This window comes from Pleurodeles waltl, chromosome 4_1 (assembly GCF_031143425.1).
Source record: "Pleurodeles waltl isolate 20211129_DDA chromosome 4_1, aPleWal1.hap1.20221129, whole genome shotgun sequence".
Lineage (NCBI taxonomy): Eukaryota > Metazoa > Chordata > Amphibia > Caudata > Salamandridae > Pleurodeles > Pleurodeles waltl.
In genome coordinates, this window is record NC_090442.1 from 291,268,607 (window position 1) to 291,282,814 (window position 14,208).

The following is a 14,208-nucleotide window of genomic DNA, read 5'->3' on the forward strand; positions in this document are numbered from 1 at the left end:
TATTAGTTTTAACAAGTGGGGAGTATATATGTGCTGACTCAGGCTTCTCCAACCCACACCTCGTGAGCTACTGGTAACTCTTCAGCTACTTATAAGTAACTCATTTTGTTCTACATTTTAAAAACATTATACGATTAATTTACATTAATACATTAATATTTAACATGAAAATATGTTTACAATTTTTTTTCTTTTTACTTTTTCCTATACTTTACCATAGGGATATCTCTACCTTGAATGTAGAGTTCTTCCCGTGGTAAAGTATAGGGGATAATGAAAAAAAGTATACTATTAAAATAGTAAAATAGTATTAAAATAATAAAATTGTATATATTTAAATGTATACAATTAAAATAGTGAAATCTTAATGGAAATGGTGTGTGTGTGTGTGTGTGTGTGTGTGTATATATGTGTATATATATATATATATATATATATATATATTGTTTTTTTAAATGTAGGATGAACTAAAAATATTTACAACACTATTAACTCATTTGAGTTAAATCTTTAATTTAAATATATTAAATTAAATACATTTTCTTCTGAAGTTTAAATTAAAAAAAGTCCCTCCTAAGTAAAAAAAAAATGTTTTCATTATGAATTAGTTAAAATAATGTAATTGTAGTTGAGTAAAAGTTCATGTTATAATAATGTATTAATTCAATAAGGATTGGTAAGCTATAATTAATTAATAAATCTTTTATTTTAGATTTTTTTTAAATTATATTTATTTATATTTTCAACTATTTTAAGTAAATGCATTTAATTTAAAAACATTTTCTGTGGGGATATATTTTAAGTCTATCACCATTCCTTTCTATGGGAGGTGTTGCAGGACCAGTTGGTGGCCATGTGTGGTGCTGGGCTTTTTCCACCTCTGAACTGGAGTAATTTAATACTGTGTTGGATCCCTTTTTGCCTGTAGTAAATTTATAAGTGCAGTTTGTGAATATCTCTTTTGTGGATAGTGGTAAATGTCCTCCCTAACCAACTCCTTACTTTTCCCCACATCCCTCCCATTAAGTAGTAAGTATGCCCCTTTTCCAGCCATTTCCCCGTCCTCTAGCACCCTTACTACTAAGTAGTAAACTTACATGTGTGAGGATCTCTCCATAGAAAAGATAGGAGTGATGTAGGTAGAGATTTGCATTCATGGGTTTGTGAATAACATTTTGCTGTAGTTTAGTAGTACTATTATAGTCCTACAAATGTACTACAAAATACAGTTTTGAACAGGCCCCTCACTCCTTAAAACTGTGCAGCCTTCTCCCCCATCTTCATTTGCGCTAAGCGATAAATACCATTCTATTTTGAAACAGCATTTTGGCATGGACATCCACCTGTTCTGAATTGGCTAGTTCTTCTTAAATGTCTGCATGTTTTCTTATTTCTTCTAAAGTAAGTAGTTGAAACAGCACCTACCGTCTTCATTTTAAATGTTGATCATCATAGTGTCTTATAACAGGAACAATGTATCCTGGATAATAGGTCTAGTCCAACCCAAGAGCAACCAAAGGTAATCATGTGCCCCACAAATAAAATATGCATGACGTTTAGCGGATGACGCTTGTGAAACAGTCTATGGGGAAGACAGGACTCAAAGGGATGTAACTCAAAGAGAATGTTCTCCACTCTGGCAGTCTGTGCTCTTAATGGAAAAGGTTAAGGCAAGTGGTGTTATAGGTGTTGGGTACTCCAATCAAAGAAATGCCATCCCCCCACATCAACATGCATTTGTGTACAAATTCAGCAGAAGGAAGAATTTACGGTCTATACTTTTCCATCAACAGCACATAGGAGTTCCCATTATAGACAGAGCAGTAGCTCCACTCAGGGTAAGATTCATGACAGATTGTTCTTGACATAATTATCACTATGCAGCAAGAATGTATTGCAGCACTAACCAGATGCTCAAAGCAGAAGTTTAATCACAGGCCAGAATCGGGGGAATCCTGTATCCAGAAGGATGACGTCATTAACCTCCAAAGGAGGTAGTAGCATTGTAAGGCTGCAAGTGCAACATCAAGTGGCGAGGTGGAACAGGCCTAGAAGATGAACACACATAACTTGGCCCATAGACAAATGAATGGCTGATTCACAGCAGGAACAGCTTCAACAGGAGATCCAGGGCCAGACACAGGCCCTGAAGCAGCAGCAGATGCACCATTGTCTCTAGAAGTAGCAACTTATTTGAAATTGGAAGTCTAAATCCAAGTCACCAGACCTTATCATTTAACATCTGTGTTTGTGATGCACAGGATTTGATAGGGTCCACACCATTGAGGCTGTTATCACAGTCTTCCTCTGGTGCATTCAAATGTACAACTAGACCCAGGGCTGAAGAAAATGGCAGTCCTTGGTCAAACACTCTGGTAACTTTGGTTACACCTGAGAATGTAAACAGTAAATGCATTTCATAAGCTTTCTGCAATACTGTAAGACTGCCTGATCATTCAACTGTAAATTCATCTTGGCAGTGGAGGCAGGGGGATTAGAGGGAAGCATCATCAGTCAGCCCATGATTTTTTCGTGTGGTCTCAATTTTGTCTTTTGAGAGGGAACCATCATGCTAATTACTGATTCACATCTGCCCAGTTGGGCATCTACCCCAAAAACACTCTGCAGTTCTTGCCAGAAATAAATGGGATTCTTCTGAATATTGGGGAATTATTTCTTGATACTCACTAAGTCAGAGGTATCTAAAGGGTATGGACTATAACTACTCCGGCTGCAGGTTAGTCCCTTAAGGGGAGAAGAGTAGAATAAGAAGAACTCTCATTGTCTGTCATTTGGATGAGGGCAAGGGGGTTGATGCCTTCTAGACAGTTGCCCTGCAGTCTGTCTCAAGCTTTCTTCAGTAATAGCGGGGCTTCGTTTTTGTTGGTCTTGACATCCTGAGGCAGGCTGTGTGCGTACTCTAGACCGAAATGCAGTAGGGGGATTGGCCTTCAACCACCTAATCCTTGTAGTGGCAGCATGTGAGGAAATGCCTTCCTTTGCATGGTTACCCCCTGACTTTCTGCCTTTTGTTGATGCCAGTTATGATTGAAAGTGTGCTGGGACCCTGCTAACCAGGCCCCAGCACCACTGCTCTTTCCCTAAACTGTACCTTTGTTCCCACAATTAGCTCAGCCCTGGCACACAGTTAAGTCCCTTGTAAATGGTACCCCTGGTACCAAGGGCCCTGTTGCCAGGGAAGGTCTCTAAGGGTTGCAGCATGTTTTATGACACCCTGGGGACCCCTCACTCAGCACATGCACACTGCCTCACAGGTTGTGTGTGCTGGTGGGGAGAAAATGACTGTCAACATGGCACTCCCCTCAGAGTGCCATGCCAACCTCACACTGCCTGTGGCATAGGTAAGTCACCCCTGTAGCAGGCCTTACAGCCCTAAGGCAGGGTGCACTATACCACAGGTGAGGGCATATTTGCATGAGCACTATGCCCCTACAGCGTCTAAGCAAAACCTTAGACATTGTAAGTGCAGGGTAGCCATAAAGAGTATATGGTCTGGGAGTTTGTCAAACACAAACTCCACAGTTCCATAATTGCTACACTGAAATCTGGGAAGTTTTGTATCAAACTTCTCAGCACAGTAAATGCACACTGATGCCAGTGTAGGATTTATTGTAAAATACACCCAGAGGACATATTAGAGATGCCCCCTGAAAACCAGTCCGACTCCTAGTGCTAGGCTGACCAGTTTCTGCCAGCCTGCCACAACCAGACGAGTTTCTGTCCACATGGGGTGAGTGCCTTTGTCACTCTGTGGCCAGGAACAAAGCCTGTACTGGGTGGAGGTGCTTCTCACCTCCCCCTGCAGGAACTGTAACACCTGGCGGTGAGCCTCAAAGGCTCATGCCTTTTGTTACAGCACCCCAGGGCATCCCAGCTAGTGGAGATGCCCGCCCCTCCGACTGCTGCCCCCACTTTTAGCGGCAAGCCTGGAGGAGATAATGAGAAAAACAAGGAGGAGCCACCCACCAGTCAGGACAGCCCCTAAGGTGCCCTGAACTGAGGTGACTCCTGCCTTTAGAAATCCTCCATTTTGAGATTGGAGGATTCCCCCATTAGGATTAGGTATGTGCCCCCCTCACCTCAGGGAGGAGGCACAAAGAGGGTGTAGCCACCCTCCAGGACATTAGCCATTGGCTTCTGCCCCCCAGACCTAAAAACACCCCTAAATTTAGTATTTAGGGGCGACCATGAACCCAGGAAATCAGATTCCTGCAACCTACACAAAGGAGAAGGACTGCTGACCTGAAAGCCCAGCAGAGACGACGGAGACGACAACTGACTTGGCCCCAGCGCTACCTGCCTGTCTCCAGACTCAAAGAACCTGCACAAAGACGCATCCAACAGGGGCCAGCGACCTCTGAGGACACTTCCGAGAACAGCGGCACTGTTCACCAACTGCAACATTTTTGCAACTTTGAAAGAACTCTCCCTTCCCGCTGGAAGTGTGAGACCTCTCACGCTGCACCTGATGCGCCCGGCTCGAGCTCCAGAGAACAAACATTGCAGAGAGGACTCCCAGGCAACTGCAACGACGTGAGTAACCTGAGCTGACCCCCCTGCACCCCCACAGCTACGCCTGCAGAGAGGATCCAGAGGCTCCCCTGACCAAGACTGCCTGGTAACAAGGAACCCGACGCCTGGACCAAGCACTGCACCCGCAGCCCCCTGGACCAAGAGGAACCAACCCCCAGGCCAGGAGTGACCAGCAGGCGGTCCTCTTCCTAGCCCAGTCGGTGGCTGGCCCGAGAAGCCCCACTGTGCCCTACCTGCATCGCCTAAGTGACCCTCGGGTCCCTCTATTGTTTCCTATAGCAAACCAGACGCCTACTTAGCATACTGCACCCGGCTGCCCCTGTGCCGCTGAGGGTGTGTTTTGTGTGCCTGTTTGGGTCCCCCCCACCCCAGTGCTCTACAAAACCCCCCTGGTCTGCTCTCCTCACAACGCTTGCATGCACATTATCTCCTCCTGGTCTCCATTCGGCAGCGGTCCACCAGGTGGTGTTCCGTTTTCTGGTGCATAAGCAGCTGCAGCAATACAAAAAGATGATGGACGGAGTGCTGACAATGCAAACACTCACCCCCAGTCACAGATCTGGGTTTAATCCATTGTTCTTTTGCTCACCATGCCACCCCAGTTTGGACCCAGCCATATGCAAATCAGTCTTGACCCTGTTCCTCATGGGAACCGACCAGCCTGAACTGCCAGGCCAGGTCCTCCCTGGACCGGAAACAAGCATCCTGGGACCGGTTTCAGGGTATCACCCTTCTTCAGCCAGGCTAGCTTGATTCCAGTGGCACAGTGAGCAAGGGGCCCACGTCTGGGCATACCCTTCCCACTTAGGGCAACTTTAGCAATACAAAAAGATGATGGACGGAGTGCTGACAATGCAAACACTCACCCCCAGTCACAGATCTGGGTTTAATCCATCGTTCTGCACCTGTGACCGGTTTCAGGGTATCACCCTTCTTCAGCCAGGCTAGCTTGATTCCAGTGGCACAGTGAGCAAGGGACCCAGGTCTGGGCATACCCTTCCCACTTAGGGCAACTTTAACAATACAAAAAGATTATGGACGGAGTGCTGACAATGCAAACGCTCACCACCAGTCACAGATCTGGGTTTAATCCATCGTTCTTTTGCTCACCATGCCACCCCAGTTTGGACCCAGCCATATGCAAATCAGTCTTGACCCTGTTCCTCATGGGAACCGTCCAGCCTGAACTGCCAGGCCAGGTCCTCCCTGGACTGGAAACAAGCATCCTGGGACCGGTTTCAGGGTATCACCCTTTTTCAGCCAGGCTAGCTTGATTCCAGTGGCACAGTGAGCAAGGGACCCACGTCTGGGCATACCCTTCCCACTTAGGGCAACTTTAGCAATACAAAAAGATGATGGACGGAGTGCTGACAATGTAAACACTCACCCACAGTCACAGATCTGGGTTTAATCCATAGTTCTTTTGCTCACCATGCCACCTCAGTTTGGACCCAGCCATATGCAAATCAGTCTTGACCCTGTTCCTCATGGGAACAGTCCAGCCTGAACTGCCAGCAGCTGCACCTGCCATCCCTAATAGCTGCTATGAGGAAATCCTCCTCCCTTTTCTCCTCTCTCTCCTTTTCCTTCTTTAGTGACTCACTGATATGGGAAAATAAATATGGAGAAGGCATAGCAGTTGGAGCATAAGCATATGTCCCTAAGGTGACTAATTTTATATTCCAGCTTCTCCTGAGTATCTTTCATAATCCAGATTTGTAATACTTGTTTATGTTTGTTTGTCATTCAGTTTTTTCTGTAAGTTACCTAATCTTTCTAGGTCAAAGCTGCTATGTTCCAGAAAGGAATTATTCCAATCCTCGTTAGTGAGTCCTACCCACTCGTAAATATTTGCATATGCATTTATCATATTTGTGGTATATAGTATGGACGTGAATCCCTTTCAGTGTAGGTTCACTATGTTTGGATTCTCTCGCTCTATCGCCGTTCTTTATAGTCCACTAAAACTCAGCTGATCGGAAAAGGCTCTGGAGGCCTTATGCCCAGAGCTCATCCTTTTTGAAGGCAGCAGAAAACAGGATAGGGTTACCTCAGATATAATCCTGTAACTGATCCTGGGGGGTGGGTGGCTGAAAAGGCCACATTCACACTCAAAGTTCCCCTTGCATTTGATGAACCTTCACTCAACTCCAGTGCCTTGTGAAGGGATAAGGCAGCTAGGTCAGGCTGTCTCTTTTTCTCATACTTTCATCCTTCAAGGGTCTGTGCTTTGGTCCCTGGCACTCCTTCCTGTCTTCACCCATTAACACTGATCTCTAGAGTCTGCTCATTCTATACCATGAGTTCGCACTCGCACACATTTCTGTTCTCTGGCCTACCTACCCAACCACTTTTATATTTTAATGTCTTCTACTTGGACAAGAGCTGTGCACACCTTTTTCACAACATTAGCCACAATAATACAAGTCATGAAAGCAAGCAACAAATAAATAGTAAGCAGAGTTAGACTTTACCTAAAGTTGTGGTTCAATTCACCCTCATTCTTTTAGGCAGTTTGCTGGGTCCAGTGCTAGGTCCTTCTTCACCCCATTTCCCCTGGAGAATCCTCTCCCAGACCTCTCGTTTAGGGGGTAGTTGTGTAGATCTCAGTCCAGTGCTGCCCTGTCTTCTTTCTGTTAAGGAGTTTCCCGGCTGGTGCACTATCGCTTAAAATATAAAAACACAACATGTCAGGAAGCCTAAAGTCCAATTAGCATTTAATGCAAAGCAGCACAGCAAAATAACTATAGGCAATGGTCATTTCAACTGACCACAGCTTTTGCTAAAAAAATAAAATAAAAAAAAGGTCAGATGGAGCATAGTGCTAAAAAATATATAAATTTAGCCACATATATATCCTTCCTTCCTCTCAATGTAACTCTACGAAACCTAATCATTACAGAAGCAAATATCTGTTACAACAAAAACGTATCTAATTACCTGGCTTGAAAATCAGGTTGCGCTCCTGTAAAATGTGCAAAAGTACACTGTTGAATAACTTGTCTTCTAGGTCTACTTGAACCATGAAGAATAGCAAGCATACTCAGAACTACTGGATATTTTAAACCAATGCAAAACAACATTGTTAGTGGGTTATAAAATATCAATACATTCTTGGTCATATACATGTAAAATTAACAATATTGAAATGCATAGCAACGTAGGAGTGTGACTGAATTAGAAATACATGATTAGGTTTCCACAAGCTCTTTCTCCTCAACTGGTTGGGAGTAGTCAGCTGAAGGAAAATCCTCCCGAAAGAATTGCTGTCACTTTAAAATAAGTTGGAACCCTCTATTTGATTCATCTTGCATGGTTGTGAAGCTCTCTCACCTTATATAGCTGTCACCAGAAACAACGCAATTTCTACTTTTAATGCCCATCAAGCAGGAATCACGTATCAGCTTCTGATGCATCACCTTTTAACAGTACTAATTTCCCCATTTTTTGAAGATGCGTGATATTCATTGCATCTTGGATTTCATTAAGTAATATTGACTTCCCCGGATGGACATGATGTTTACAACAAGCTTCACTCATAGGCAGCTAGCAGTTCTCGTTGTTTGATCCTCTGAAGACTTGTGCTTCATATCTGTGGAGTCAGAGTCCAGTGAGTTCTTGTATTTTTGTGCATTGGAATTCATGTGAGGAAATAGATGAGTTGTCACTTGTGATGGTTAACAGATGTTGTCAGACCAAATAAAGGGCGAGGAGGTAGGGACTGCTGTTGGCCATGTTTATCAAGTTGGCAATACCTGTCAATACCAAAAGGAAGTTAACTTCGCCCATTCTGGGACATTTAACATCCTTTAAAGAGGGGCAACCACAAAATCCATAATTTTGCCAGTATGAAATGTTCCATGCCTCAAGGCTTGGGGTCATGTGGTACTAGACTAGATGGCCTGTTCTAGTGGTACTGCATAAGGGTGTTCCTGTTCTATGGAGTTGAGCAGGTTGCAAGGGCCAAATCTGCCCAAAATAGCTATATTTGTCACGATCTGGGGGTCCTCCCAGAGCTGAAGGGTCTGATTTGTAACACTGTGGTGCAAGGACTAAGTACACCAACACAAATTAGAAATCCAGTCGTACACAAATCACTGAGCAATACTGTTTGGGTAGCATTTTCTGGTCATGATTAGTCCCTCTAGATCAGCTCAGGGACACAGCTCAACTCCAGACTCTTTTCCATTACTGAGTAACACACTCAAAGTAGCAGTGGGTAAAAAATTGTAATGTTTATTTTCTAAAACACTAGTCCAGTGCATAAGATATGAATAGTAACCTCACAGAATGCAAAAATAAATGGCACTGTGTGCCATTGCTAGCAAATACAATACAGACATTCCTAAATGTTCCTAGAATCCTAACACCCAATCACTACTTCTAAGTGCTATGTTAAAATCTAGCAGAAGCAGATAATAGCAAGCCTATAAATCGAGTTTCTTAAGATCGATAGTTCAGCGCAAGCAATAGCTGTTTCACTATATTCTATCACAGTCCTTACCCAGGAATACTATGCAATGGCAGGATGAAGGCCACTTCCCTGCACTGCTATTGGAGCCCTGGAGCAATCCCAATTGAGGCAGGTTTGCAGAAAACTGGCGTGACCTCTATCCGTATAGTTCCGTCACAAAGCCTCTCCAAACTATACAGGGATATTTATAACACCTAATCGCCTATTTTTGTCTCATGTTTATAAACTTGGCGAAACTAAAGACCCAATAAGACAAAATAAATATGCAATGAATGCACGGTTTCACTTCAGATGTTGGCATTTTAGCCTCTTCTGTAAGGATCTGACCATCACATAAACAAAGAAAATATGTCAGCCAAGATAGGAGGCAGACAACATTTGAACACTTCTGTGTGTGTGTCTAAAACTCGGGGCGGCTCCTCCACACAGTTGCCGGGCTGGAGAGGGCCTGCACAGGCTCTCAGTCTGCCTGGTGCGCTCACAGCCAACCGTCAGGCTCCGTGCAGTATCAGGATTGGCTGTAGGACAGGCTGGGAGCCTGTGTGAATGTTTATGTTCCCCTTTCCCCTCCACCCCGACCCTTCCGCACCCCGGGATCCACTACTGCTAAAACTTCACACACTGCAATAGAAAGTCCTAAAACAGTTTGCAGGTCCGCATACTATAGCATAGAAGTTAAAAGGGACCCTGTCGCAGTGTTCATCAGGAGTGTAGCTACCAGTGATGCAGCCAGTGCAAAGCACCGGACCCCAGGGACAGAAGGGGGCCTATTGCATTGGCTGTTTCTTTTACTTCTGCAAGTGTAGCTCCGAGGCACAACATGTGTCCTCTCGTGCTGCACCCTCAACCTGGCAGGTATCCCAGGGTCCTCGTCATATTTAAAACAGCACTTATGGAAAGCTCGCAGTTAGTGTGGTTTTTAACTGCTTGTGCTTTTATTGCGCATGTTGATCGTTCACGTGCTGATTAGAGGTAAAAAAAGTATGTACTGCGCATGTTCAGATTTCCTAAACAAGAGCGCAGTTATACGGAAGCACACATCCAAATAAAGTCTGAAGACTACGTTTAGAGACCAGTGATTCTCAGTATGTTAGAGTAATCCAGAGTATTTTTATTATTGAAGTCTTCCCAACTCTTTACAACGTCGGTTAAAAGGTAATTGAGTTAAATCTCAGACAGGGCGTGCTAACTGTCCATTTAAAGTGAACACATCTATCTACTGTAAAATATGCCATGTGGGCTGGTATGGACAGTTACTGAAAGTAACTTGAGTTACCAACTGGCAAGATATTCCAGGTAAGAGTTGGGCTTTATTGACTTGCTATGTTTTATAACACCGTTTTATTTGTGGCATGTTACTTTTTTTTCCAAACGCATCCGTTTCTTTTTTTTTTCCAATGCTTATTTTGCTTAGAAATAATCAGAAACAAAATTGAAACGAAGCCTTTCAATTTATTGTTATGTTAAGATCTATTCTCAATAAAAGACTTTGTGAGGTATTAAGTTGGGGAGCAAATATTATTTATTTCTAATGCATACAAAAATTAATTCCGTTTGAAATGCAAACTAGATGTTCAAAGCGAATATATGCCCTCATATGCTAACATCCTACCCTACTAATAGTCTTATTAAAAGGTCAGTAGTCTTGCTGTGAATTACTGCTTTACTATTATAGGTATTGTAGATATCCACTGATGAAACAGCAAATGCTTAACCCAATGTGAAACAATGAATTTTATATGAACGTATACCAACCCTCTTGAGAAGTGCAGCACGTACTCACTCTGCAAAGTGCAGTTCTGGCAGACCCCCGTCAATGGCTTTGGTATTATGGGTGTTCAGTTCCTAATTACTCACAAACTTTCTGCATCCTCTGTGACTCATTATGCTCTTGGTGGTTGTAGGGGGCACTGTAAGGTAGTTGGACTGTAGTGGGTTGGTTGTTTTACTAGATATCTATGAATCCCTGCTCTCATCTTACATCACATTTATGTACCCATCTACCCATCATCATGTCATGTCTCTATCAATCTATCCTCCATTCCCACTCTGACTCATCCCAAATCCATTCTACTACTTTCATCTCCTAAATAACTCTGCCTAAGCTCTTCCCTCCGCTTCCACATCTAACTCACCAAACCTCACTTTATTACCATGACCTCCCAAACAACCCTACTAAATTCGCCCTCATTTTATCTCACCCTGCTACTATGATCTCCCTAACCCCTTCCACAGACTTTTCCCTCCTCCATCCACCTTTACTCATCCCAAGCCTAAATCCTATTACCATATACTCCCAATTAACACTTCTGGATTCTTTCCTCCTCCGCCCCTCCATTACTTCAGTCAATCTAACAAACTCTCATATCCGCGGCTCAAATTAACTCATAATAATACAAAAACTGTACTCCTATTTCCCGATACTAATCCATCACTAATTCTTGTTGGGTTCCGAAGTAGTGTGCTACTCGCCGAAAAGCGCTTCAACGCCTCGTCAGGGGTAGTAAGCACTATATAAATACTATTACAATACAACTCAATACACAAGGTCTCTTTGACCTACCTCTTCATCCTTCCAGAACACTGCTGGAATGTACAACCGCTGGGCGGGATAGAGGTGGGTCATTCAAGGTTTCCGTGCCTGTAGTATAACACCAGCTGCACCCCCAAGAAGCAGTTAATGAAGTGTGACCTCTCTGGCCCTAAGCCAATGCAGCACTGCTTCTGACATTCATTTGGAATTACAAAAATATACTTTTTTGCGATTTGGATGGGTGCAGTGTGCTAAAGGCAGAGTGACAATCCTACATTCATTCACTTGACTGAATGAAACCCATGTGTCACTGTCTCTACCTTACCCACCTTGGCTGTGTAAGGGAAACATGCATTGCTGCTGCACATGGCATACCTGTTTTGCGTGCGATGAAAGCATGCACTACTACCTGTCCAGTGGGGTAGCAAAATACTTATGTCAAAACATCTTCTGTTCTACACAGATGATATTTTTGTATGCAATATTTTTGACACAATATGTATGTAAAGCAGTGTTCTTGTATATGATATTCTGACATACTATCCTTGTCCTGTACCTTTTATATTAACAAGTCTAACATACACTGCTTCTACCTTCCCATAAATTTTTTGTGTATGAGTGAATTTTGCACAAAAACTGCATGTGCTGTATATATGTTCTATATGTAGTAAAAGCTTATCATTCTCTGCTGTGACCACAGTGTCCCTGTGTTTTTGTTAAATATGATTATATAAATGCCATCTGGTGCTGCATGTATTTTGTGTTTCAGGGGTCTGCATTGTTGCTTCTTAAGCTGTATATATTGTGTCGAATAGGTGCATAATGACGCTTGTACTAGCAATGCAGATCCTACCCATTTTCTATGTGCAGATTGTTCTCTCAGGGTGCCCTGTCGGTGTCCCATCTGTTATCTGGGCATGAGGGAGGCTTGCACTGCTGATGCCCTTTGCAGTACTTGTTCCATCCATTTGAGGGAAGACTGATCTGGTGCTGCCAATGCTGCACTTGTTCTACTATTGATGCAAGCTTGCACAGTTGCTGCTTAGCCCTCTATCTGGCTTGTGGTGAGCTTAGGAACGCTTCCGCGGCGGCTACCTGTGCTATGCATGAGACGTGATAGTTGTGATTACTTTCATTTAAAAAATTGTCTCCAGTCATTATGTGGTGGAAAGAGCAAAAAACCATTTAAGTGGGTACCCATATGATGATGAAAGTTAGTAGAGCGCACAATATCCCTGGAACATAATGTCCTGGTGCTAGCAGATGAATGAGAGCCAGACATTAAATCTAACGCTGAGAAAGAGGAGAGGACTATATGAGAGAACAATTCAGTAGAGAAAAAAACATGTTTTAAGAAACCTATGGAATTTAATACAGTTACTTTCAGTACAAAGATGAACAGAAAGAGCACCCCAAGCTTTACCTCCAACCACAGCGAGTGTGGTCCCCAGCCCACAATTTCTAGAATTTTGGAATTTCTACCAGGAAGGCCATGCTGGAGTGAAGAGTCGAACCAAGAGAGTAGTGGGAAATGAGGATATAGGGTAGTTTTCCAAGGAAGAGCTATATGACAGAAACAAAAGGCTTTAGAAAGATAGCATTCATGTTCTGAGACATAGAGGTGAGTGAGCCACTGAAAGCTCAATTCATGCTTGAGCCATATGCCTGGCTGTGACCCAGCTCAAAGTCCTCTTGGAACCTTGGGCCCACAATGAGCTGAGCTTTCACAGGGTGATGTGGCTTACTGGCTGCAGGTGCTGACCATGCAACATGGGGAGCCAGATTTGAATCCCAGCCTAGGCTCAGCACCCTATAAATCACAGAAAAGCACTAACCCTTGCCACCAGAAAGAGATCTATCTAGTGGCTGCATTTCAGAGTGTGCAACTGGAAACTCTGGGTTCTGTCCCTTTTCCTCTGCTTGACCAAACTGTGCGAATCTATATGCAAATACTTTTTTCCCCAATCCTCCTTTTTGTTCAATGCACATAAGATCACCGTCAAATAAATCAATTCAGAGAGTGTCCTGCACAAAAACTCTCTTGTTTAATAGGCTACAATGCTGCTTCATCTATAAGAAGAATGTAGGTCAAATACAGGCTACACATGACAACTGACTTTCCTCTTAGTTGTGCATTTGTGTGTGTGTGTGTGCGCATAGTAGCAGGTTGGTGGGTATAAATTCTGTTGAGGTTGAGGCATAACTGACAGTTGATAGATTGGGATATCAACTGAAAGGGACCCAGTTTCCTTGTTTGCACAAGGGTCCTTGACAATCTTGCTGTGCCACTGGTGTTCATGGCATATTCTTTGATCATTTTTAGTCTCTGGTCATATCTGTCAATCCAGCAGCTAAGCCTATCTTTTCCCAGATGGACCCAGTATCAGTACAGGAATTTCTGGGACAGGCCCTTCAATAGAGGAGACCCCCCAAAACATCTAATTTTATTCTTGGGTTGGTGAAATCACACCTAAGAAAGGGGCAGCAAGAGTTGGAAATCTAAATCAGCACCGCATTTCCTGCAGTCTGTTTTGGAGGTCTCTCATCATTCATCTTCCTCTAAAACGGATAAAGTGAGCAAAATAGATATACATGAGGAGAGAGAGAGAAAGGATATAAATTGCTACAAGGACTTGTATTGCTGTTG

The 14,208-nt window shown here is 43.3% G+C and overlaps 1 protein-coding gene across 1 annotated transcript in view; it reads left to right on the top strand.

The window, feature by feature from the left end:
• Positions 1 to 14,208, top strand: part of RIC8B (RIC8 guanine nucleotide exchange factor B) — a 303,924-nt gene that overhangs the window by 267,884 nt on the left and 21,832 nt on the right. The gene's annotated exons all lie outside the window — the stretch shown is intronic.